The sequence below is a fragment of the Canis lupus genome, chromosome 1 (genome assembly GCF_003254725.2).
Source record: "Canis lupus dingo isolate Sandy chromosome 1, ASM325472v2, whole genome shotgun sequence".
Lineage (NCBI taxonomy): Eukaryota > Metazoa > Chordata > Mammalia > Carnivora > Canidae > Canis > Canis lupus.
The window spans coordinates 44709918-44736589 of record NC_064243.1 but is presented as its reverse complement, the minus strand read 5'-3'; the positions used below and the strand labels follow the sequence as shown (position 1 = coordinate 44736589).

The window sequence follows — 26672 nt, the reverse complement described above, 5'->3', positions numbered from 1 at the left end:
TTAGACACACATGAAAACATATACCCAACTATTTACCTTCTGGAATTTTCCAGCACAAGTTAGGAAGCTAGTCCTAACAGTGTGGCAACAGAGAACATAAAATGTTTAAGCTATGTTCTCTCAGCAGGCATGGGAAAATGGTTTATCTTGGGTCCATGGGCAGCCATTGAAGCAAGGAGAAAGTACTGGAAGGAAGAGCCATCCAAAACAAAAGTTTCAAGGTCACAGAGAATTCTTCTTCTCATCCAAACACAACAGAATCTCATGAATGTCAGACCATGAGCACAGGCTGGGAAATTCCACAGAAATGGAATTCTCTTGATGTGAATTCTTCTTACCAGAGCTTTAGTTCAGAGAAGTTTTCACCTCAAATTTATCTGTGAGGATCACACAGGAAGCAGCTCAGGGGTGCTCTTAAAACTAGAGCACTTCATGGAAAGCACGCAAAATTGACAACCAATCTCACCTTACCTGAAACCAGTCATTTTTTATGCATTTGACAGAAAAGAACTAATCTCCAAGGAGACTATTTTCATTTTACCCCAGTATTTGACTTTGATATTTATATAAAATTCAAAACCAATACATTTTAAAAGAGCTCGTTCAAAAATAGAAATTCAGGCAAAGTGTAGCCCCTCCCAAATAGTGACAAGAAGGCACATCCTTCTCAAACGTCCTCAAAAATCAACTTGTTTGGGGGGAAAGTACTTACATATTTTCTATTAAAAAATTATTGAATAATCTCGATTCCCAAGAATTGTTTAGATCTGTTGCTCAGAAACATTGATATGCCTTAAGAGACTATCAAAGCTCAGCATAGGATATGTCTACACCGATGATTCTCTTCCCTAAGTCCCCATATTACTTACTATACTTTGGACAATGTACTGATATTATAATTAGAATTTTTGTGCCTGGCAAACTCTCTACCTCCAATCTTTTACCTCACTGTGAAGGGCTCAGAGCAGAGAGCCTACCATCTTCATTCTTTGATTCCTCTAGAAACCAGGTGAATTCCTTGAAGAAAGCAGGTATTCCATAAATGTCTGGAGAGGGTGTGGGAAATACGTTAGATATGGTAGGTTGGGATCAGGTTACATGGCACTTTGGGGTCTAGACAGAAGAACTTGGACTTGATCCATCACTGGCCAGAAAGAGCTGCTTACAATTTTTGAGCAGAGGGTGATATGAAAATTGTACTTCAGTCCTGCATTGGGGCACCAGGGTGGGAATCTAGAGTGGAAGATGTTGCCGGAGGCAATAACCATAGAGAATAAAGGCAAATCTAAAGTGTTCTGAAAGAGAAGAACTTGGTGACATTTTCAAGGGGATGGAGGACATGAATATGTCCATATTGGCTGTAGTTATGAGATCAGATGGCTCAGAGATCTCTCCTAACAGACATTGGGATGCAGACGTTGGGGCTATAAGGTTGGTTGGTCACATTGAAACTGAAAAGATCCTCCCGCCAAGCTAAATGATCAGACAACAATTTTAACTCAGAAAAGGAGTCAGGGCTAGAGATTTGAATCTAGAAGTCACACTTGCCATGACTTCTCTGAGGAGAAAGATATCACTGGAAGAAAAGTAGTGAGTTCCTGGGCATGCCCTCAATCCACCTAGTGGGTGGGGAGAGAGAGATCTGCCTTCCAGGAGCTAAGGAAACCAGGTAAGTCTCCTCAGGTGAGTAGAGGGAGATCTTCCTGACGAAGCGGAGGGGGAGGGGACAGAGCAGCAGGATATCAACAGTGACAGCCTTGAAAGAAAGGAAAAAGAGAATGAAATGTGAGGAAAGACATGGCAGATTTTGCTTTTTTTTTTTTTTAAGGAGGTCATTCATGGCCAGTTAAACACCAGCAGAATGGTAGGAGCAAACATCTTCACATGGCACGGAATTGTAAAGTGCAGGGGTCGGGGCGGAGGGCGGGGGGGTGCTTTGGTCTGAATGCCTCTAAGTTCTTTTATTGAAATCCTAACCTCAAGGTATTAAGAGGGGAAGCCCTTGGGAGGTTATTGGGTCCTGAGGGTGGAGCCCTCCTGATTAGGATTAGTGTCCTTACAAAAGAGACCTGGGAGAGCTAGTTTGTTCCTTGGACAGTATGGGGAGCACTGAGAAGGCGACATTGTGAGGAAGCAGGCACTTGCCAAACACAGATCTGTGGTGCCATGACCTTGGACTTCTCGGCCTCTAGAATTGTGAGAAATAAAAGTGTGTTGTATAAGTCATTGAGTTTATGCATTTTTGCTACAGCAGCTCAAACTAAGACAGGCTTTAAAGGAAACTAAAAAGGGCTCAGAGATCTCTAAAAGGCCTCTATGCTTAGAAGCATCTGGAATCAAAGCAGTGGTGATACCTTCCTAGCCTGGCAATTTTACTGTTTAATGAAGAATAACTGAAGAAACTCTGAGATATTATGAAATATTATATTTCCATTCAGCTTCCTTCAGCCAAATGTTCTAAAATTTCCAGAAAAGATCTGTTACCAACAAATCATTGTTGCAAATTGCATGGCACTAATCTTCAAGGGAAAACACACAGTTTCATTGAGCTTAGTCTTTAGTAAACAATGGTGATAGACAAAACGTATGTATAGCTCTTACCACATACCTGGCACTGTCTCTAGTACTTCCTATGCATTATTGCACTTGACCCACACAAACCCTGGAATATTTCAGGGAAGTAAGACAGGAGATGGAGTCTAACACAGAGAGTGATAGAACTGGGACTAGAAACTGGGGAGTGAGTCTCTAGGGACTGCGCCCTTGACCACTATGCTATACCACCTCAAGAGTGAGGGAATCCTTGACACGCCTGGGTGGCTCAGTGGTTGAGTATCTGCCTTTGGTTCAGGTAGTGATCCTGGGGTCCTGGGATTGAGTCCCACATTGGGCTCCCCACAGGGAGTCTGTTCTCCCTTTGCCTATGTCTCTGCCTGTCTCAGGAATGAATAAATAAATCTTTTTTAGAAAGAGTGAGGGAGGGATGCCTGGGTGGCTCAGCGGTTGAGCATCGGCTTTTGGCGCAGGGTGTGATCCTGGAGTCCCAGGATCAAGTCCCACATCAGGCTCCCTGCATGGAGCCTGCTTCTCCCTCTGCCTGTGTCTCTGCCTCTCTCTCTTTGTGTCTCTCATGAATAAATAAATAAAATCTTAAAAAAAAAAATAGTGAGGGAGTTGTTGACTAGCAGGAGGGAGAGAAAAGTAAAAGTGTAATATGAACATGATGTGGTGAGTGCAGGATGGAGGTGTGTGCTGGGGCCATGGAGAAGGCTGCAACCTGGTACAGTGGGTCCCAGAAAGGCGCTGCCCAGAGGTGCCATCAGATGAGGGAGTCTTGCAAGGTAGGGAGGGAAAGAGGCTGGAGGTCACAACAGAGCAAGGGAAGGAGGGAAAGAAGAGGCTGGAGGTCACATCAGGTAAAGAAAAACAAGAGCAAAGACACGGAGGGACCCAACACATGATGGGAACAAGGGTGAGAAAGGGATGTGAGAGATGAGGCTGGGGCGGGGGTGGAGATTGCATCATGGAGCCCTTGAAAGCCAGATTGGGAGGCTGGGTTGACTCCTGTGGAAGATGGGAGCCATTCAGGGACATTCTCAGGAGAGGGACACAGTGGGACAAGCATCTTGTTTTCTGGGGAAGGTAGAGTAAGTCATCAAGACTGATGGAAGGGTCAACACAATGGGTGAGATGAGCATGGGAGAAACAAGCTAAGAGAAGACTCTTGCTTCTTTTTGGCTTCTTTTAGTCTCTATATGAGCCCCCGTGTTACTGCCCCCCCCCCATTGTATGGAAGCTGAATACATGTTCATTTTGAAAACAATAAAGGTAAGGGAGTCCTTCCTGACATTTTTGGGGAAGAGCTTAGCTTTTAAGTTGAACCCACTTATTACCTGAATTTCTTCTCCATCAGAATCTCCATAGGGAGCAAGGCCTAGAGAAAGCACATGAGAAGCTTCTGATAACCTCTCCACACCAAGTATTTTATTTTTCCTAGACATCTGAAAAAATTGTGAATTTCAAACCAGGGCAGTTATAGGGGGTCCCATGCAGGTCAGACGTTCCCAATCACCCTGCTAACTTCAGGACGGCCTGCTCATTAAGAACCTGTGAACATGTGCAGGTACCAGCTGGGAGCAATGGAATTCACCACTGACCTTCTTAAATTTAATCCAGACAGCTGAAGAGGAGCGGACTTCATATTTTGCTAGAAGTAGAAGCTCCATTATATCCTCTGAGCCATTCTGTCCTAGAAGAAAACAGGTTGGTTTGTTAAATCGCCCGCATGTGAATTATCAATTCACACCACATTAGATTAAAAGCTCACATCTCATGGGCAGGATGAAGTATAATTCAAAACAAATTACTGTGACGATTCATGCAAAAGCTTGATTTCTGAGGCTTAATATATACAGATAACAGATAACCTGACTCTTTAGCTCTCAGGTCGGAAAACACCAGTTAAAGCTTCTATGGGACACTAGCAAGAAACTTGTTAGAGAAAAGGTTTTAGGCATCGTGCTTGATTCAGACTCTGCAACTGAGATTTAATTTAATTGGAATATTATCTCCTCGATGGTCAACACATTCCAGCGGATATGAAATGAGGGACTCCAGAGTTTGTGTTTGGGATCACAGAATTTTGAGGACAGGTGAGATTCTCCTCATAGATGAAGAAATGGTATTTGCAGAGGCTGCCCCGCCACCAGTTACTCCTGATGGAATCAGAGGGTCACCAACCAGGGCTCTTTCTGCTACAACTGACTTAACTTAGATGTTGTGCCTCAGAAGTGAGAGCTCCCATGAAGACTTTCGATTCACAAAACACTCCGTATTTCATGGCAAGCTTAAATTTGCTTTATAATCTTTTAAAACGTGGAAGTAATTTTCATTTTAGAAATTCTAATAAGCTCAAGTCTTTACTTTTCATGGAGAAATGAGTCCCAGGCCAGGGTAGGACAAAAAGGACTCTCCCTCGTGACCTTCCCATATTTTCAGGCTCTCCTGAAGGGTAATTTGTCCCTGGCTCCATGGCAACTCAGAAAGTTGTAAAGTACTTAAGCTGGCTGAGGCCTTAGGCTAATGGAGTTCAAACCCTCATTACACTTAAAAAAAAAAAAAAAAAAACAACGGAGAACAAAAAACCAACAAGCTGCAGTGCAATCAGATGGTGAATTAAAGAGAGGGCTAGTCTAGAAAACCCTAAAGAAACATATGTTAATTGAGCATCTGTTGGTGCTAAGCCCTGTGTTCTCTCCACTAAATACATGATCTCACTCAATTTTTAAAATTGCCAGGCAAGGTAGATACACATGGGAATAAAGACTCAGGCTGAGTTCTTCCCTTCAACAAATATTTACCTGAGCATCCGCTGCATGCCAGGCACCAAATATACAAAGAGAAATAGACATACTTCGTTTCCTACCTGCAGTGAGGTCACAGTCTACAAGGGATGGGCCAGGGGGAGTCAGGTGCATTAACTAGCTTTCAAACAGAAGCTTGTGACTTGTTTGATGATCATGAAATTAATTTAGTGGGTCTTGATCAGCATTAAAAATAAATGAATGAACAAATAAAGTAGAACAGAACAACACAGAATAGAAAATATCAGCATGCATGAGGTACAGGTGAGGAAATTCACTTGGATTTATGTCTGTTTATCTTTATCAACAGTGTATATGTCTGTATATACTGGTTTGCAGTGTAAAATATATTTCTTTTTGTACATCGTGGTGAAAAAAAGTGTGAAAACTCTCCAGTTTTAGAGCAAAGTGACAAGTGCCTATTAGAAGTTCACACAAAATGGTGAGGGCAAAGAGGAGTGAGTGTCTGCCTGGAGATCAGTTAGCATCTGGCCCAGGAGGGAGCTGGGAACAATTCTCACCAAGGAGAAGTTCCCTTAAGGATGGGATGCCCAAACCTAATCATGCTCAGTGTTAGGACAAGCTTGACAAGTACTGGTATGACGTTTCAGGGACTGGAAATTGAAACAAGGTAGGGGTCCCTTCTCCCGAAATGTTGGGAAGAGGATAGGAAACTCTGAAGCCAAGAGAAGGAACAATACTAGTCCCGTGTTTGTACAATGAAGGCAGGCTTGAGAAGTGGGAATGAAACCTCAAAAGATGGAACCCAGATCTAGCCCTGATTGTGAGGTGTGTGGAAACTGCTGGAAGGCCCACCAGCACCAGCTAGGTCTGGAATGAATTCCCACCGTCAAGGGAGAGGGCAGGAGAGAGCCTCTGGGGTCTGGAAGACCAGGGGCTGGGAAGCCAGAGGTGGGGCCCTTCATGTGCTCTTTACCTCAAGAACAGCACCCCTTTGGGATGGCAGGTTACTGCAGTCTCCCTTATCTGGATAGAATCATTACGAAATATTCTCTTCTTTTACTAAAGCTTCCTTCAGACGTATTCTAGGTACCATGTTTATCATTTGAGGGTTGGGGCAATCCACCAGACTGCCATGTGGAGGTATTTTCTCAAGTTTTTTTTTTTTTTTAAGATTTTATTTATTTATTCATGATAGAGAGAGAGAGAGAGAGAGAGGCAGAGACACAGGCAGAGGGAGAAGCAGGCTCCATGCCAGGAGCCCGATGCGGGACTGGATCCCGGGACTCCCGCCCTGGGCCAAAGGCAGGCGCTGAGCCACCCAGGGGTCCCCTTTTCTCCAGTTTTTTGAGTGAGGATTCAGAGCAACAGAAATTAGACCTTCCTATAGAATAAGATGAGTCACTCACGTTGTGAGGTTCTGTGAGATGGGAATTAAGTGACTACAACAAGAAGTAGCTCAGCACGGTGGGGGGTGGGGGTCATCAAATTAATTATGTTATTTTGGTGATTTGGGTATAGCATACTTATCATTTAACAAGCAATGACATGCGATGATGTCAAGATTATCATGTGTGTTATTTACTCCACATTTTCCCTTGTACAGACTTATGATCATAAAGTAGAGGTTTTTTTTTTTTTTTTTTAAGTAATCTCTCCACCCAACAGGGGCTCAAACTTACAACCCTGAGATCAAGAGTCGCATGCTCTACCATCTAAGCCAACCAAATGCCCCCAGACTTATGACAAGAACTGGGTACTACACAAAATAAATAGCCCCCCAAAATATATAGAAAAATAACAACTAGATGTTTGTTTCCTCACCCATCACGTGTGACAGAACTATACAGAAAAACAAAGTCTTTCATAAGCTCCCCTTTACTATAGGTTATGGCTAAAGAAATAATATGAGCGTATGTTGAAAGGAGAAATAATTAGGGTATGAGTATTTATTCTATTAAGAACAAATTAAACAGTTCATGTAGAAGTGCTTCGTGAACTACATGGCATTCTGTAAGTATTGACCGTTTTTTAGTTATTATCAATGCTAATAAGCTATTACCAAGTACAAAGTTTAAAAAAAAATCAGTGCTCACAAGTAAATGCAATTGTATTTGGTGCTTCCTGATTATGTTTTTCACACATCTTTAGTTTTAAACCAAGGGCTCAGGTTTCACTAACATTCTCAAGGGTTAACAATAAGGCGAAAAGTTTAATAAATAATTGTTCTTCATAAGAGAAGGAGAGATTGACTTTGGTAAAAATTATCATCATTGCGCAGAGAGAAGCAGAGTGATTTGTCTGGCATCATACATTGGCAGAACCAGAACAGAAAGTCAGACCCCTGTGACACCAGAGCCCTTGCATTTTAATTCCTAACCTCATGATCTTGGTTGTTGGTTTGCTTTCTGCATAGAGCCATGAGCTGTTTTCTATTCTTTGTCCAAGAATATAGATGATCATATGTAATATAATGATTATATATCATAATCATGCATGTCACAAAATCAACAGTATCGTAGAATGAAAAGCTCTCCCTGAACATCAGCAAGACAACTTCACCTTTTCTATCGCTAGGTTTAGATTCAAAAGATTTTTGACTCCTTAGCTTTAAAAAAAATTTTTTTTTTGGTTTTGCTATGTTTCAATTAAAACGAGGTGTTACCACTTTTTTTAGGGGAAAAAAAGTCTCAAAATAATATTTCACACAAGAAAGATAACTAAAGTGGGTGTGTTGTTGGTAGAATTTAACTTAAATAGTATAAGTTCTACTTAAAGGTTGTTCAACAGGTAATTATACAGGGATGGAGGAAGTATATACAGTTTTTAAAAGCAGTAAAAGATATACTCAATAGTTTTAAATGGGTAAGATTAAATTTTCTAATCTAAAGATGCACATTTGGGTGGTAAAACTATTAAAAGTTAAACAAATGCAAGGAAGGGATTAGCACAGAAGTTCAGCTGAAGACTGGTTACTTGTGGGAGAGGTGGGGGGGGGGGGTCTGTGATTGGGGTGGGACACACAGAAGAGGCTTGTGGGGTAGCAGCAAACTTCTATTCCTTGACTGGGGTGGTGTCCGCTTACAGTAATTCATAAACCCATGCACTTGATTTGTGGGGCTTTCTGTATCTGCAGGATTTTTTTTTCCTTTTAGACTAAAGGGATTTACATAAATAAATCATTTGTTTAAAACTGTAACTAACAATACAATGATCAATTACTTACTTGTTATTTTCAGGTCTGGTAGGACAAAGAGAATGAGAATGAAAGCCCATGCTCCCTTTAGGTTTTAATCAAGTTCAGAGCAGCTCAGCATTTCCTCTCCCAATAGGCTTGGTCAAGATAAACCCCAGGCAAATTCTGCTAAGCAACAGACCAGGGCCAGCAGTCCCATTTACAGCAGAGTACCTGGGTCTGGGCTCCCAGCCAGCCCGGCAAGGGCCTCTGCTGTACCTCCTGGCCTGGCTCCATGGATGAGGAAAGAAAGCGCACTGCCGAGGACACAAGCCACGGCTCTGCGATTCTGGTTCTCCAGACTCTCCCTGCGCTCCTGTTTCTGCAGCTGAATAAAATGCTTCGCCCCCTTCTGTTTATTTGCACAGAGGGCTGTTTAACATAGGGGCACAGAGGGCGGGGGGCGGGGGGGGGGGGAGCCACCACCATGTGGACTAGAATGATTTCCAATCACAATAAACACGCCCAAAGAGGGAGGGAAATGGCAAGTGATATACTTCCTTTCTAACATTCTTTAAAATAAATGCACGGCCCTGGAGGGGGCAGCCTGACATGCTTCCACTGGCTGAGCAAGTGTGGAGAAGCGCGGGGCTCTGTGCGCACCACCTGCTATGCCAGGCTCCCAAGGGCCCGAGTCGGCGGAGCCGGGCTACGAATGCCGAGTCTCCTGGGCTGCTGGGAAACCCACGGGGCTCCCGACTCTTCCATGGGCCCTTGGCGCTCGACCTCAGGGAAGATACTCCTCCTTGACACATTCTGCAAAGCCTCCTGCACCTTCTAACGGAGCCCGGAGAAAGGCTGGCATGGTCAGACAGCCCAGCCCCAACAGGCCACAGCTGGGCGCAAGCCAAACCTCGGTTCTGGTTGGTAGTCACATTTTGAAACTATTTCCCCTGAAGCATGTGAGCAAAATCCACACAAATTTTAAGAAACATATAATTGTTGAGAAAGGATATAAGCGATTATATTTTCTTCATCTGCTTCTATGGATTCATCCCTTCGAAGGGCTAAGTCTCACTTTGAACAGCAGGCAGGAACACTGAGCACCACGGCACAGGACACGTCACACACGGTGAAGCCTTAAAACAACCGCCAACAAGAAGGTGAGTTTTCCCTTTGCTGTCAGACGGGAGTATAAGAGCATAACCTCTCACATCCCGTGAAAGGAGAAAAGCTTCTCTCATTTTCAATATGAAAAGATACCCTAACCCACCACACACTGAACTCACCCACCACACATTGAACACCAATGATCTGGCCATAGAAGGGCTCCCATCTGATGATTAAACCTTGCAAGTCTATCAAATTCCCATCTTAGCTTATTTATTTGTTGTTCAAAGCAACAGTCTATGGATATGTTGTGCTGAAGCATAAGAGGGATATATATAATAGCTTTACAGGGTGATCTGTTGCTATTATTACTGGTGCCCTCTAGGGTTGTGCAGTGCACAACCTGTGAAACTACATATGGCAGCCCTGATTATACTTACAGCATCAGAATATACTTTTTACTTATATATTTGCATATTATGCATACTATAAAGGTAATATTGATATTACATACACTGTATAAATCTGTTCGTTCTATTACATACCCACGGAAATCCTATTGGTTCAACTCTTATTCACTAAGATTTGTTATTCTAAACAAACACCAATAAGCTAATTATGTTTAGTGCCTAAGTGTCAGGTTCTTCTTCACTGAAATTTTTGGGTATAAATCTACCTGAAAGTCAGACTTAGTTTCACCTGTTCAACTAAGTAATTGATTTTCCCTCCTCATTCCATTGGTCACCCAAACTGGTGCTGGATTCTAATTCTACTTTATAAATCTCTCTCAAGTCTCTACCCTCTCAAGCCTTCTAATATCTCCTCCAGACCATTACAGTAATTTTTCAATTGGCCTTCCAACTTCCGGTGTCTCACATCTCAATCTGTCACATTACATTTTTTTTTTAAGATTTTATTTATTTATTCATGAGAGAGGCAGAGACATAGGCAGAGGGAAAAGAAGGCTCCCTGCGAGGAGCCTGATGTGGGACTCGATCCCGGGACTCTGGGATCACACCCTGAGCCAAAGGCAGATGCTCAATCACTGAGCCACCCAGGGGTTCCACAATCTCTCACACTGTAGCAAGAATTTCTTCCTCAAACACAGGTTTAGATCACTCTGTTTTAGAACATGTAGTGGCTCTATATTCCCCCAAGAAATGAAGTCCAGACAAGTCTCTGTAGTATGTGACCAGTCTGTAGTCCAATCAGCTCATCAGCTTGGGTTCAAATGACTTCCAATACCAACCAACATCCACTCATGCATTCATTCCATGAGAATCCATTGGGTCCTCTTAAAAGCACAGTGGGATGGAGGTGTTATCTAACGTTATGTTGGTGATCATTTTGCAATATATGAAGGTATCAAAGCAATACATTCTAAATTTACACAATGTTATGTATCAATTATACCTCAATAAAGCTGGGGAAAAAATAAAGTTACCAATAAAGATGTCTTAAAAATGTAAACACACAGTAGGATTCAGAAGACCTGAAGAAAAGTAGTAAGAGCCCTTCCCAGACCTTGAGGTGTAAATACTTTGGCAGGAGATATCAACATGTAAATAAGCAATTATAATCGACCACGGTGAGTGCAATTTGGCTGCAATCTGCTGTGCCAATCTCATATCCCGTGAACTCCCCCTCATTCATTTTTCCTGTATTCTAACCATGCTGAATTTTTTGCTATCCAAAAACATGCCAGGTTCTTTGATACCTACATGTCTTAATTTCTTTACCATTTACACTTCTTTACTTGGAACAGTAGTCTCTGCCCAGCAAATCTCTATTCACTTTTCAAGACTCTGCCCAATATCCCCACCTCTGTAAAGCTTCCCTGATGCTCCTAGGCACAAATATTTCCTTCTTTTTTTAGGGCTGCCTATTCTTGATTTATACCCCTACCATAGCAAGTTCTTATATTGTGCTGCAATCATTTAAGTGTCTCTCCTCTCTGCTACACCGAGGACAGCCCCTATATTTTAAGGAGCTGTGACTTCTCCAGCTCCTCTCCTACCACTTGGCACACTAAGTGCAGCAAAGGAAAACCGGGCCCCTGGGGCAAGGGACTGGAGCCACTTCCCATCCAAAGCAGTCACTCCTTTGGTCCTGCCTCAGCCCCTGTTTCATTCCTGGAAGACTGTTTCCTCCCCACTGTGAGGAAAGATGTTCTCTGGGTGGCTGAGCCCAGCCCTGGCCCCAGAGGGCTGCAGTCCCACTGAGGTAGAGGTAGGAGGAGCACAGGGAAGGACTGCCAAACTCATAACAAAGTAAATTTACTGGGCTGCCCTGCACAGCAAAGGGTTCCCTGCAGCTAACTCCAGTATCTCTTGTTTCTTCAGTTCGGTAACTAAGATTCTGGGTTCCATGGATGTGGTTCCATGGATGTGGTTTCTGGAAGTGGTTACCTTTGTCTGAGGCCAATATATTAAGGCAACTGGAATAAATATGAAGAAGAAATGAGGAATCATACCTGAAATTAAATACAAATTCCTTCCTTCCTTCCTCCTTCTTTCCTTCCTTTCCTCCTTCTTCCTTCCTTCCCTCCGTCCGTCCGTCCTTCCTTCCTTCTTAAACATGGAGAACCTAACTTGCATGACTAGTAGGTATTATTTTTACATACCTGAATATATTATTAAACAGTCCATTTACAAAATCCATTTCAACTAACTGAAGTTAATTTGTCATTCATTTAGTCTTCATTTATCCCACAAAAGAGGTCAAGATATGGAAGCTGCCCTTAAGAAATTCATAATCTAGTGGCGACATTCAGCTCATTGATAGTTCTGCTATTTCCCCCAAACTGAGACATTTCAATCCATAGACATTTATTCTGGGGGAAACACAACTCCCTCTAGGTTAAAATTGGTGCCTTTCCCAAGAAAAATTACTGGGCCAAAGCCCCAACAATAGAAAGATAGACCGGAGTGGGTTTGTCTGCAGAACGGCGTCTGTGTGTAAATATTCACGAATACTCACAAAGAGACGTGGGCGAATGTGGATGGAGACGTTGCCATTCAGATCAGCGTGGGGGTGGGGGGCAGGGAGCGGGCAGAGGTGGACATCCCCGGTGCTTGGCCCACCCAGAGGTGGCGGCAGTGGGGAATATGCTTTCTGGCCCAACAGCTGGGATTCCCTCAGCTCATCACCCCATGATGTGAAAGTTCTCGACTTGCTCTGCTTCCTTTCCATGGAAAGGGGTGGGGGGTGAAGAACCTTACATGCCTGATCCAGCCCTCTACCTGCTGCTTTCACAGTTTACTTCCTGGCATCCCCATTTCACCGGCAAAGGCATAGCTATGAGCTTGCCCCTTCCTTGAAACAATCTGATGTGCTCATAAGACAGGCTTCTGAGACCGGGCATCATTTGACTCCTTATTACACCAGCTCCATCGCTGCTCCTCCAAGGGGTGGGGAGGGGGGTGTCACAGCAGCCTCTGCAGGGCCTGTGATCGGTCAGGTTCTGAGGCCTAAGAATCCCGGGAAACCTCAGTAAGTGAGCTCAGTAAGTCAGGATCTTCATGTCACAAAAGAGAAAGCTGGGATTCTGAGTGGTTTATCCAAAAGATGTTCGGTAAGTAAAGGCCATGGTAAATTATGGAGAAAACCAAAGAAACGCTATTCAAGTTTGAGACGAGCACGTTCAGGAGCAGTGGCTTCCCCTCCGCCCAGCCAAGGCCCATCTGAAGCAAAATTTGCTTTCCGTTTCTTTTCTTGAATGAAGTAAACAGCCTTACTTTTAAATTCGTTATGTAGAATTAGCTCCAGAGAAGCAAGGAGCACAGACTGAAAAAGTCTGGCTGGGGGAAAACAGTTTTAAATCTACCAAGCTGGGCAGCCCGGGTGGCTCAGTGGTTTAGCACATGCCTTCAGTCCAGAGTCTGATCCTGGGGATCCGGGACCAAGCCCCACATCGGGCTCCCTGCATGGGGCCTGCTTCTCCCTCTGCCTGTGTCTCTACCTCTCTCTCTTTCTCTCTCTCTCTGTCTCTCATGAATAAATAAATAAAATCTTAAAAAAATAAATAATTAAAAAAAAAATAAATCTACCAATCTGCCATATTGAAAACCCACAGCCTTTCAAAAAATTAAAGGCAATGTTTGCCCAGAGAGCAATTTCATCTTGCAGAATAAAACAAAACAAAACAAAACAAAACAAAAAAAACAACACTGTGGTGGGGCAGGAAGAATGTGAGTAACAAGGTGCAAGCATCAGCATAAATTCCAACTTCAAAAGGAGAATAACCCCTGTAAACGCTGCCCTTCCAGATAAACAACTGGGTCCCCAGATTGAAGATGAGTCATGCCCATCCCCAGAGTCCCCCCAAACCACACATTCCTCTCTGGTCCTCCACAGGCATTTGCATACATCCTAACCTAAACCAGGGCCACTTATAAAAGGGCTTGTGTTTAACTTTATTCTACTTAATTCCAGTGCTTTCTTCCAGCTACCCAATCTGTACGTAATTAAAATCATATGGCAGCAAACGTTGAATGGTATGAAAAGTTTTACCATATGTATACAATTGACTAGCTGTAGAATTTGGCATGTCTCCGTGATCCCATTAAGAGGGGCGAGCCTGGCTTATTTTGGAGTATATGTTATATGTTTTGGATCAGCTCTGTTTTTCACTTCTACTAATGCTGTCCATGACGCTTAACCCTTTGTCGACTGTCCCCACGTTGTGTTCCTGCTTCTCCACAATGAGGATCACTGCCCCCTTAGTTTCGAAACTCTTTGCCTCATGGAGGAAGGCTCCTTTGAAAATTTTCCATTTTCAAAAGCAAAATTTGCTTTCTCGATCCTGACAAAGGCCAAGCAGATACCATCAAAGCCTCTGGGATCGAGTGGAACTGAATAGAGAAACTGCAGATGAAATCATTGCTTCCAAATCCTAAAGGCACACTCCTGGAAGCTTGAAAGGAGTAATTTTAGGACAAAAAGAGGAAGTACTGTACTACTGCAGATAATAAAAAATATGAAACTTATGTCCCAAGAGGTAGCAGATACGATATAAAAGGAATTGAAGGAGGCAGCAAAGGTCATGCTGACAGATCCACCTTTGAGAAACATTCCTGACATTCTGAGACTGACATGAGGGAGGGAAAAACATATCTTTCCAAACTGATCACACTCCCCTTCCTTGCCCAACAAAACAACCTGGATGCCTTTGTCAGAGAAGGAATGCTAGGTTGGATGGGCCTCCAATCTGACTTTCTAGGTCACTCTCCTCAGACCTGAATAATTTATAGTTAATATAGCTCTACGGTTGCAACTTTGCTTTAAGACATTCTTCAATATAGATTTCAGAATGAGTTGAAGTCTCTTTTAACATGTGACATTAAGAGACACATGTTCTTAATCTGTGGATTTAAAATTGTTTTAGAATTACATCAATGAGACATATCCTCATAAGAAGAATTGGGTCACCAATCCTCAAATGTGAGAATATAAGAATAATCTAGAAGAGGAGCTCCCAGGCTGGTGACCACCATGTGGAGATGCAGGGAGATAGCATGGCATGGAGGTTTGGCACCGGGGCAGCCTGGGTGGCTCAGCGGTTTAGCACCACCTTCAGCCCAGGACCTGGCCCAGGAGACCTGGGATCGAGTCCCATGTCAGGCTCCTTGCATGGAGCCTGCTTCTCCCTCTGCCTCTCTCTCTCTCTCTCTCTTCTCTCTCTCTCTCTGTGTGTGTGTGTGTGTGTCTCTCATGAATAAATAAATAAAACCTTTTTTTTTTTTTTTAAAGAAGCTTGGCACCCTCTCCCAACACCTCACCTTGTGCATCTCTTTCTCTGGCTGGGGCTTCATACCTGCAAGAGTGAAGCCTCTATTCCGGAGACCACTCCTGTTTTGGGAACCTGACCAGATCAGAAGAAGCCTGCAAATCCTAAAGGCACACTCTGCAGTGTGCAAACCTGACTGGCCTCACTCTGGGACACATTTTCATAAGATACAATGATGACTGGATAGTGATTGATGACTAGATGAGATTCTAGTCATGTGTCGGGAACTTTTGACTTTTATTGAGTGTTCCACTCTAAGGGATGCATGTTTGAAGACTAGGGGGTGGATTGTAATATTGTGATTTGTAAGTGTTAAAAAGAAAACCACAGGTCTAAAATGGGGTCACTTAGGCTATGTCACCAAACTGGGGCTTCATACCTAAACTAATTGCAGTTTCAGCCTCCCCCAGAGATGGAGAATTGACTGGCCAGTCAGGAACTTTCTGATCAGCACCAGCAAAGTAATTTGTTGCAAGGGTCCTCTCCATCCCTCAAAGGAAGATGTGATCACCTGCACAGTAAGACCCACTGCTCTTCCCCCTAATGGAAGGTGATTTTGCTTGAAACAATCTTGTTTTTTACTAATAACTTCCTTGTTCCATTCCCCTTCCTATAAAACTTTCCATTTTGTACTACTCCTCGGGGTTCTCCTCTACTTGCTAGATGCAATGCTCCCTGATTGGTGAATCATTTAACAAAGTCAGTAAGATCTTTGAACTAAAAACAAAACAACAAAAACAACAGAAACAAGGTAGGATAAAACTTCTTTCAAAATGAATGTCTTGCAATAAATCAGTTGTTAAAATTCCTTAACAAGGAATTTTTATCTGGAGGGAAAAGAAAAAGAGAAAAAGAGAAGAAAGAAAAGAAAGAAAAGAAAGAAAAGAAAGAAAAGAAAGAAAAGAAAGAAAAGAAAGAAAAGAAAGAAAAGAAAGAAAAGAAAGAAAAGAAAGAAAGAAAGAAAGAAAGAAAGAAAGAAAGAAAGAAAGAAAGAAAGAAAGAAAGAAAAAGAAAGAAAAAAGAAAGGAAGAAAGAAAGAAGAAAGAAAGAAAGAGAAAGAAAGAAAGAAAGAGAATGGAGCTTTGGAAAACAGTTTGTTGCCGGAGGCAGGAGTCCTGCCAAACTGTTCAAAGAGGCGGGTAAAGGCAGAGGTATGCAGCATACCCAGAAAGGGACTTGGAGAAAGAAATCTCCTCAATTCTTCCATCAGATCAAGTTCCCAAACCAGAACTCAAATCCTGGTGCTCAGCACCCAATACGAAGGTATAGACCCTTAAGATTAGAAACGTGAACCTGAAGAATTCATGCCTTTGGACTCCTGGGGGGCTCAGTCAGTTAAGCATCTGCTTTCTGCTCAGGTCATGATCACAGGGTTCTGGGATCAAGTCCCACATCGGGCTCCTTGCTCAGTCGGGAGTCTGCTTCTCCCTCTCCCTCTGCCTCCCACTCATGCTCTGTGTCTCTCTCTCAAATGAATAAATAAAATCTTAAAAAGAGAAAGAATTCATTCCTTAAAATAGGAAGGTACTGTGAAGTGTTTAAAGATCATTTTGGAGATAAAATCTTCACATTTGTCGCTGGGCATAAGGTAAATAATGAAAAACATGGTAGTTGACCAGTCGAGTAAAAGAACAAATAGAAAGAAGAAAAGTAGGAAGATGTTATAGTGGGAATTATGGCCTGAACTCAGGGAAAGGAAAAATGGGTAACAAGAAGGCCTAAATAGCTGGAAAGGAGAGCTCCAGATTATAATGAAGACTAATAAATAGGATAGGACTGTCTGACAGCTCCACTGTCCCCCAAGCCGGTCACCTGCATGGGCCTCTCACCTGTAGCAGGGCCTCCTCCTGTACCTTCAAGACACAGAGAGGAAAGGTCTGAACCTCTCAGTCTACAGGTCAGGAAACTGAGGCTCAGAAGAGAACCAAAGTCACAAAATTAGTAAGTGACCTCTTTGACTTGAGTCCTGTGCTCTTTTTCGAGTAAAGTGCCATAATTTTTTTTTTCTCTTTGAGAAAGAAAGAGAGTGAGTGGCACATGTGTGCACAAGTATGAGGTGGGGGGGCAGAGGGAGAGGAAGAGAAAGAATCTCAAACAGACTGAGTGCGGAGCCCAACATAGGGCTCTATCTCAGGACTCTGAGATCATGACCTGAGCTGAAACCAAGAGTCAGTCACCTAACTAAAGAGCCACCCAGGCTCCAAGTGCCATGATTCTTGACACATTAAACACTTGGAAGGGAAGAGGTAAAAAAAAAATTTTTTTTTTGCCATTTTCTCCTTTCTTACATCTATTATAGAAAAATAAGTGGGCTCCCAATGTCTTTCTCCTCTTTGGAAAATGTAATTAAATCATTAGAAGAGGAGTAACTAATTTAGGTGATTGATCAGATTATTTCTGAAATGATACCATCAGCTCCCCCTTCATCCCCCATTCATTATCTAGGTAATACTAAAAGTTTGGGGGAAACGGTAGAGCCTTTCAGGAGGCTAGAGTGAAAAGACTTTCTTTCAGGTTCTATTTTTTTCACGAAAGGCAAAATGGGAAAATGCCATATTCCATCTGGGGACCCACCACTGGGACCAGTAAGGATTTAAGGGAAACACAAAGGCTTTCTTTGGCATCAGGTAGAGTTACGGACCTATCTGAGGAAACCAGATGGAAAGAACAGTAGATGCCAAGTGTACTGTACAAAAGAAACAAATACTGCATTTATCACAATCTCGATTCTAAAAATAAAAGAATTGACTTGGGCACCTGAGTGTCTCAGGGCAGGGTAAGTTGAATGATGCCATAGATTAGCCTGAGTACTTAGTCTTATCTGTTTTCCATGGATTAGTCCCTGATGTTTTTCTGACTTTCTCCTGCTCTGGGTAGAATCATACATAATGTGTATTACTGGTTAGATGAGATGAAAGCTCATTGCAAATCAGCTCCCTGTTTATTCAATACATTTTAGATCTTCTTCCCTTGCCTATCAAAGCATAATATTTTGATCTTGGATATTTCCTCCCAAATCACCAAATATGCACAATTTCTTCAATTGGCTTCTTAGTTCAGCTTAAGCTTGTGTGCCCTTATTCCCATCTATTCCATAGAGTTGAATAACAGGAGATCTTCTATTTTCCAGCTCCTTTTAAGTTAGAATACAAAGGAATAAGCTTTAAATTGAACTAAGAAAACATTAACTCAGAAATAAGGATTATTTCCAGACCAGTCCAGAGGGTCCGGTCTCCACAGCCACACGTGTCTTAACTGATACAGAAGCATACGATGCTTTAACCTAAATAACTACTCTGTATTTTCCTGATACAGTATCCACAGTTTTTGAATCCATAATTTCTGGGGAAACTGTTCAGCTGATCACTCTAGGAAATGGAAAATGTCCCTTCTCAGGAGATGGCTAAGCCGAGAATGGGCAAGTGACAGGGGAGGGGGTGGCGGCATCTGCCTGAAGCCAGGAGCATGAGGCTGCTCCTCGTGTGCCATAATCTTATTAAGCAGCTCCTCCAGCAACAGTCTGGATCTTGAAGTGAGTGGCTATAAGATAATGGGTCTGTGATTTTAAGTGTCACTTAACTGTGTAGGTAAAACTCCAGTTCGACACTCAAGGGCTCATCAGCATAATCAAACATTCAGCATGGAGGGTCCTCCAAGGAGTCCACTTCCCTGACAGCCTGGGTTCTAGTAGTTACAGAATGCTCCTTGGAGAAAGGGGCCTTGCCTTATTTGGGCAGAAGCAATTTACTCTGTTCACTAGAAATACACCCTGTCTAGACTACGGGGTTGATCTCAAGTGTGCGGATGGAGAGGAGATCTTCTGCAGCTCACTTGCCAAGGTAAAGACCTCAGGTTCACTCTCACAGCAATTATAATCAATCTCAAGGCATCCTTCATGTAACAAAGGACACTGACACAGCTGCTTCTTCATTAGTCAAGAAAATTAAATAGAAACCTCTTGTGAGTAGAGCATCCACTGGCTGACTCCAGCTCCATCCCCCAGTGGATGGCCCATCTAGATGAATGGAAATGCTTTTTTTGTCAGGTTATTCTATGAATTACTGACGGAAAAATGTTAAAATCCCCAATTACAGTTGTAGGGTTATTTCTCTCTTAAATTCTGTCAATATTTTCTTCATGTATTTTAAGCTCTATTACTAGGTATCACATACTAGGTATGATTGTGATGTGTACCTGGAAAATTGTCCCTCTTATTCCTGGTGATATTTATGATTCTGAAGTCTATTATCTTGCATTAGTATGGCCACTCCAGTTTTCTAAAGCATACTGTTTGTAGAATATGCTTCATCTTTTTATCTTCAACCTACCCATATTTATATTTAAAGATAGAGTATCTTTGAGTCTTTCTTTTTTCCATTCTAACAATCTCTGCCTTTAAATTGGAATATTTAGTCCAATTACACTTAATATTCATTATGCATATGATTGAATTTAAATCTGCTACTCTGATTTGTTTTCTATTTGTTCCAACTATTTTTTTTAATTCCTCTGCTCCACCGTTTATACTTTTTCTAGAATAATTGTTTCTTTTTAGAATTCCATTCTCATTTCTCTCCTGACTTTTTAGCTGTGCCTCTACATTTTCTTCAGAAGAGCTAATATGATTTTTATAAAGAACAAAAACAAATGCCCTCACACTCTCTGCCTTGGGATACCAAATTAGTACATCAAACCACGTATATGGATGGCTATTGAGGAAAACTGAGAATCCTGCCTCCCACCTCTCTACTGCCTCCTCCCCAAAGTATTTTACAATAAAGGCAATTCACCCTGCCTACCTTAGAACTGTGATTCTACATACTAAGAGAATTATAGAAGTTTTCTCATCAAGTTTCCTTTCTAGTAATTTCTGTAGATTGTAGATCTGTAGATCCCTGGATCTTCATGGCCTCCATTCTAAGAATTCAAATCCCTGCACTTCTATTTTGTTTCCTCATACCTCTTCCATGAACTTCCTATAGGATCGCAATCCATTCTCTGGAAAAAAACATTTTTTTTAATTGACGTATAATTAACACTCACTTTTCTGTTTCATGTGTATAACATAAGGAATCAGTATTTATATACATTGGAGGCTGATCACCACAATAGTCTAGTTACCATCTGTCACCATACAACGTGAATACAGTATCACTGACTGCACTGCCCATGCCGTACATTACATCCCCATGGCTTATTTATTTTATAACTGGGAGCTTGCACTTCTTGATCCTCTTCACCCATTTTGGGCCCTCTCAATCGTTCTGGCAAACACCACTCTTCTCTGGATTTAAATCTGAAAATATGTTTAAAACCAAGTTTCAGGCCTGAAGAACCAAATAAACCTAAGGCTTGCAAGGAGCTCCCTCTTGAGGTAGTCCTTTATAAAGATGTTGACAACGGCCTTCATTTGACTTGGTTGTGTCACTGCAGCTTTTGGGAACTAATAAAATTAATCCAGAGGATATAGTGGCTAAATTATAGATGTAAATATCTCCTTATAAGAAATAATTCTAACTGCTAAGAGGCAAGGTAACCTCCAGCAGAAAAAAATGAACACAGGGCCTCACTAAATACATTCCCCAAATATAAAATAATAAAACACTGGAAATACACTACTGACCACAAAGATAAATGTGATTTCAGAATTCTGGTGGGGTCTTTGTTGGTTTTAGATATTGTTCCTTATCATGAAGAAAAGCAAATTTTCTGCAGAGAAGGAAGTGAGAGTAGGTTTGTGTGTGTAACACAGCGGAGCTTCTGAGCCTGAGGGACCAGGATTTGGATATTGGCTCTGCTGCTTTGAAGCCAAGTGACTTTGGGGAAGTTCATAAGCCCCCTTAAGCCATCTGCAAAATGGGGTCATAAGAATTTACTTCAGAGGGTGTGAAGAGTACCAGGTAGTGGGTTGCAGGCAGCCTCTTAGCAAGGGGAGAAGCGCATGGGAAGTACTTGTAGTGCTTAGTACTGTCACTACTATCCACATTTGTAAGACTCTTAGATGAGGGGCAGGACACCACTTTAAAAAAAACAAACACCAGGATGCTTCTGGCATCCGGGATTCCTGCACATCTTCTACTTCAGCTAAGAAGAACCTTATCCCTACATTTTTCACCGTCACTGGAGACATCACCTGCTAAATTGCAATGTTAGCAACCACACACTTCTTTAGCATGCTGTGCATAAGAGGCTTGAACCAACTCAGTTTTGGAAGAGTCCGTCAAATCACGGGGTGCAGGTTGGATCCCCTCCATGAGCGTGGGGAGCCTGCCTTCCCCACAGGATGCTGGAGAGGAGGAAGGGGCGGTTTCCAGGTGGGTTCCTGCGGCTGTTCCCAATTCCCTCTAACTGCCCCGTACCGGCCCTCGGGACGGAGGTGACATCTCTCTCTCTCTCTTTTTTTTAAGACTTTATTTATTTATTCGAGAGAGAGAGAGAGAGAGAGGCAGAGACACAGGCAGAGGGAGTAGCAGGCTCCATGCAGGGAGCCCGATGCGGGACTCAATCCCGGGTCCCCAGGATCAGGCCCTGGGCCGAAGGCAGGTGCTACACCGCCGAGCCACGGGGCTGCCCGACACCTACTCTTACACACGTGGCCACCAGCGGGAGGGATGCCGCTGGGAACCTCAGCAGCAGCTCCAAGGGCCCTGTGTGTGTTTGCTTGTTGGCTTGTCTGGTTAGGGCCCCGCCTCTGCCCGCGCAAACAGCCACAAAGCTGGGAAACTGGCAGGAAAGTCGCAAGGGCTGAGTGGTCTCGGGAGAAGCAAGACGGAAAAGGCAGCGGAGAGATAATGATCTGTCTCACTTTCCCACAGATTGGACAGTGGGAGCTGGGGAAACACCCAGGGGCGAGTGGAGATACTGGCAGGATGGTGAGGTTGGGGAAGACGGACGGGCAGATGGCGAGCGAGGAGCTGGAAGGCCCAGGGGCCCAGGGTGCAAACCACTGCGCCAGCTGCCCGGAGGCCCCGCAGCCCGAGAGGGCTCGGGATCCCCCCACGTGCAACCCGGCCACGCGGTCCACGTGCCTCCGACACACCCAACATTCTCCCGGAGCCTCAGAGGAGGAGCTGTAGTCGAGAGCCCAGTGGTTTGACAAAGCGCCAGCCACGGCTAGTGGATTGAAACACACCGGTATGTTGGACTAGAGTGCAAAGTCTGCACATGTTCTCATCATCACACAGTTTTGTGGTAAGACAAGATCTTTCATGGGCACCTGGGTGGCTCAGTGGTTGAGTGTCTGCCTTGGGCTCGGGGCCTGATCCGGGAGTCCTGGGATCGAGTCCCACACAGGGCTCCCCGCAGGGACCCTGCTTCTCCCTCTGCCTGTGTCTCTGCCTCTCTCTGTGTCTTTCATAAATAAATAAAATCTTAAAAAACAAACAAACCCACAAGATATTTCTGTGCTTGTGACTGGCCGCTGCTGTGCCCTCAGCCCGAGGGGGATGGCAATTTGCTTTTCTTCTTTGCCATCGAGGACACTTGGGTGGGAACAAATGAGACGAGCTGCCCTCAGAGCATTGGGAAAATGCACCCCCCGCCCAGCGCAGGTATGATTTTGTGAAACCTCTCTCAGGCTCTCTTGGTGGCCATTGAGAGTGTGCCTCTGACACACAAGTCTTTGGGCAATGGGTGTGCATGAAGGGTGTGCAGAACCTTCAGGAAGGCTCTCATTCTCCCCCTCACAGGGGCAGGGGAGGCTGGTGACTCCTCTAACATCCCTTGTGTGGAGCAGGCCACAAACCCTCCTGCCTGGCCTGACTCCCCAGGCTTTGAAGGTGGAGGAATCCAGGGCAAAGCAGGGCAGGGCAGCAGGGTAGGGTGGGCCCCGGACCTCCACGCAGGCTGGGCTTTCTTTGCTGGTAAGGATGGGCCAGAAGACGGGGCAACCTGGGTGCTTTCCCACCTTCCTCCTGGGGCCTGGGAAGGTCCCAAATGTGAAAACAGAAGCCACGCATCATATTTGCCAGTGGCTTCTCTGAGACATCTCTTCAGATCTTGATATGCCCGAGATGGAAAACTTGAAAGGGAAAGTGATAAGTGGGAAGCTTTGAAAGTCAGGAACACATTACTTAAAGCTTGCAACATCGGCCTTTGTTTCTGTGATATCACGGCCATCGTGAGCCATTTTTGTTAGGACTGCTAGGGAACCTCGTGGAAGTATTTGTGGTCTCATGAGAAGGGAGGACAGTGTGCATGTGCACATGAGTGTGCATGTATTAGAGGGAGTAAATAGTCTGTAGGTAAAAAGCACCTATAGAAATGCACACAGGGGGCAGCCCGGGTGGCTCAGCGGTTTAGCGCCACCTTCGGCCCAGGGCCTGACCCTGGAGACCCGGGATCTAGTCCTATGTCGGGCTTCCTGCATGGAGCCTGCTTCTCTCTTCCTGTGTCTCTGCCCCTGTGTCTCTCGTGAATAAATAAATAGAATCTTAAAAAAAAAAAAATGCACACAGGGGCAGCCACTCTGGAGAACACTATGGAGATTCCTCAAAAAGTTAAAAATAGAGCTACCCCATGATCCAGCCACTGCACTAGTAGGTATTTACCCGAAGGATACAAAAATACTGATTTGAAGGGTCACACGCACCCCAGTGTTTATAGCAGCATTAGCAACAACAGTAGACTATTGAGAGAGCCCAAATGTCCCTCATTTGATGAATGGATAAAGAAGATGAATGGATTTGATGAATGGATAAAGAAGATGAGGTATATATATTATGAAATGTCACTCAGCCATCAAAAGAATGAAATCTTGCCATTTGCAACAACATGGATGGAACGAGAATATATTATGCTTAGCAAAATAAGTCAGAGAAAGACAAATACCATATGATCTCATTCATATGTGGAATCTAAGAAACGAAACCGATGAACATAGAGGGAGGGGGAGAAAAGGAGAGAGGGAAACAAACCATAAGAGACTCTTCACAAAAGAGAACAAACTGAGGGTCGCTGGGGGTGAGGGGAGGGGGTAAGTGGGGGATGGGCAGGAAGCAAGGCCTGGGACTGGATCTGCACTGGGCATTGTAGTAAGTGATGAATCACTGAATCCTACTGAATTCAGCAAGTCACTATTGCACTGTGCGTTAACTAAAATTTAAATCAAAAAAAAATAAAAAGCACCCGTAGGGAAAACTCAAGTTCATTTTTTTTTAAAAAAACATTTAGCTTTCAGTGATTACAGCGCACATCCTCTGAAATGGATAAACGTGATAATCCCCATTTTCTGGCAGGGAGACAAGTGCTACCAAGGATGACCATTAGCCCTCTGTGATGACGTCTGGCTGCACTGCGCTTACTGAGGTCAGATGCCCGTTTCACGTCCGTGGAAAGCTACTTTGAGAGCAAAGATTTCAGCTCAAGTGCCACTTTGAATCTAGAAGTTTTAAAAAGCAAATGTTTAAAACTGAGTGTTTGGGAACAGAAGGAATTTGGGGTCACAGAGAAACATCCGGGCCCCAGCTCTCGTTTGCTTATTGTCTCATTGTTGTGTCCTCACCACACTGTGTGTGTGGCCCGGCTGAACTGGGCGAGGCAGAGGGCTTGGGGGGACCAGGCGGGATGGAGAACGGCCAGAGCCACCAGGGCACGGCAGGGCCCCCCTCCTGCAGGGGACAGAGAGCAGACACGGGGTGGTGCGAGGGCAACTGCTTGCCGATGCCAGTGGTCAGGTGCCTGAGGACCTCGGAGCCAAGCTAGGCACTGTGTTCAAATGCTGCTGCAGTCAAGAGTCAGAGATCTAGAAGCTTCCAGCCCATGCTTTGAGCCTGGAGGATACATGAACCCCCAAGGACAGATCAACCACTGTCTATGTCCCACCTTGCAGGTTTTCAGGGATGGAAATCCACTCCCTCCTTACACTGTTTCTTAGTTTTCCCTTGGTGACCCTAAGAGGACATACAGCATTTATAGGGCCCCCCAGCCTTGCCCTGCCAGCCTCATGTCCTTTCCTGTTCTGTCTGTTTTATCCTGGCTCTTATTAGGGATCTGGCCTGTTCCTAATGAAATAACAGCTCCCGTTCATGAGTCATTACGATACTCCCAGCACTGTGCCAACGGCTTTATCTCACATCCTCATTGGATTAATCCTTACAAGAACTCCCATCTCTGCTTTTCCCCATATCACCCGTGACCAGTGCACCTGCCAGTGTTCCCTGCTCTCTCTTCCCCTGGCTCTTTAGGACCCTATACAGGCACCCAAGGGCCCCTTTGCTTTGACAACTACATTCCCCATCTAGGAAATGTCTATCCAGTCAGAAATTCCTGAGTGGTCCTTGACTCCTCCCTCTCCACCTCCTCATACCCAGGCCACCCAACAAAGTCCTGCTAAGGCTTCCTCCAAAAACATATACCCCCTCTCTCATGTCCAGTTGTGTCATCTTTGCAGAGTTCCCCTGACCTAGGAGGGAGAGCCTCTGAGCTGGACTCCCTGCTTCTGCACTTGGTCTCCTTCGGTCTCCCCTCCGGGTGGCGCCAGCCGTGGTGATAGAATGACAGCCTTCTGCTCCCACTCCTTAGGGGCTGCCCGGGCACCTGCAATGCACAGCGTCTTCAGACTCAGCCGGAATGTCACCTCCTTAGGGAGAGCTTTTCCCTGGCAATACATTCCTTTCTCTCTTGTCGCCCCCAAATTCTCTCCTTCAGACTCTCACTCTCATCATTACATTTATTACAACTGAAATGATGTTGGCCATTTCCTTGCGGCTTTCTGTCTTAGAGCATATAGATCATGCATGTCGCCGAGCATGCATCCTATGTGGGCAGGTGCTTGTACTCAGTGCTGCAATAATTATCTGTTGAAGGTTGAATAAATGACCCGTATGGTACTAGGAATTTTTCCTGCCCCTTCATTCCACCCCTACCTACCTCATTCAGCTCTCAACTTTTGAGCACTCTTGGTTTTAGGGGCATAATCCCCACAATGGCCTGCCTACCAGAGGAATGAGATCAGACATCCCATTGGAGACTTTAGTTCCTGGCTCCTCCCAGAGCACCTCCCTCAAAAACTGCAGCATCTAAAGCCTAATATGGAGTTCTTGGGCTACATTTCTGTCTAGCCAAAGTCAGCTTCAAGATGCAGGACAAGTTATCGGCAATCCTGAAGCTGGAAACCCCAGAGTGATAAAGGGCTTCCAATGATTCATTGGATTTGACCTTTCTTTCTTTTTTTAAACCAACAGCATATTCATCATTTCCTTTACCAGACTGCCAAAATATATGGCATCTCAGGAAAAAAGGGGAGTTAATCCTGGCTGGGAACTTGCCCAAGCAC

General features: G+C 44.0%; 1 protein-coding gene across 16 annotated transcripts in view; it reads right to left on the bottom strand.

The window, feature by feature from the left end:
* Window positions 1–26672, bottom strand: part of SCAF8 (SR-related CTD associated factor 8) — a 221466-nt gene that overhangs the window by 32136 nt on the left and 162658 nt on the right. For 10 of the 16 annotated variants that reach the window (XR_007412756.1, XR_007412760.1, XR_007412763.1 and 7 more), the window contains exons 22-23: window positions 4158–4249; window positions 3894–3934 (exon numbers count right to left, since the gene is read on the bottom strand). The gene's annotated coding sequence lies outside the window, so the exon portion shown is untranslated. Of the gene's footprint in view, window positions 1–944; window positions 1047–3893; window positions 3935–4157; window positions 4250–26672 lie in introns of all 16 variants that reach the window. The other 6 variants (XR_003126309.3, XR_003126308.3, XR_003126299.3 and 3 more) reach the window with 4 other exon arrangements.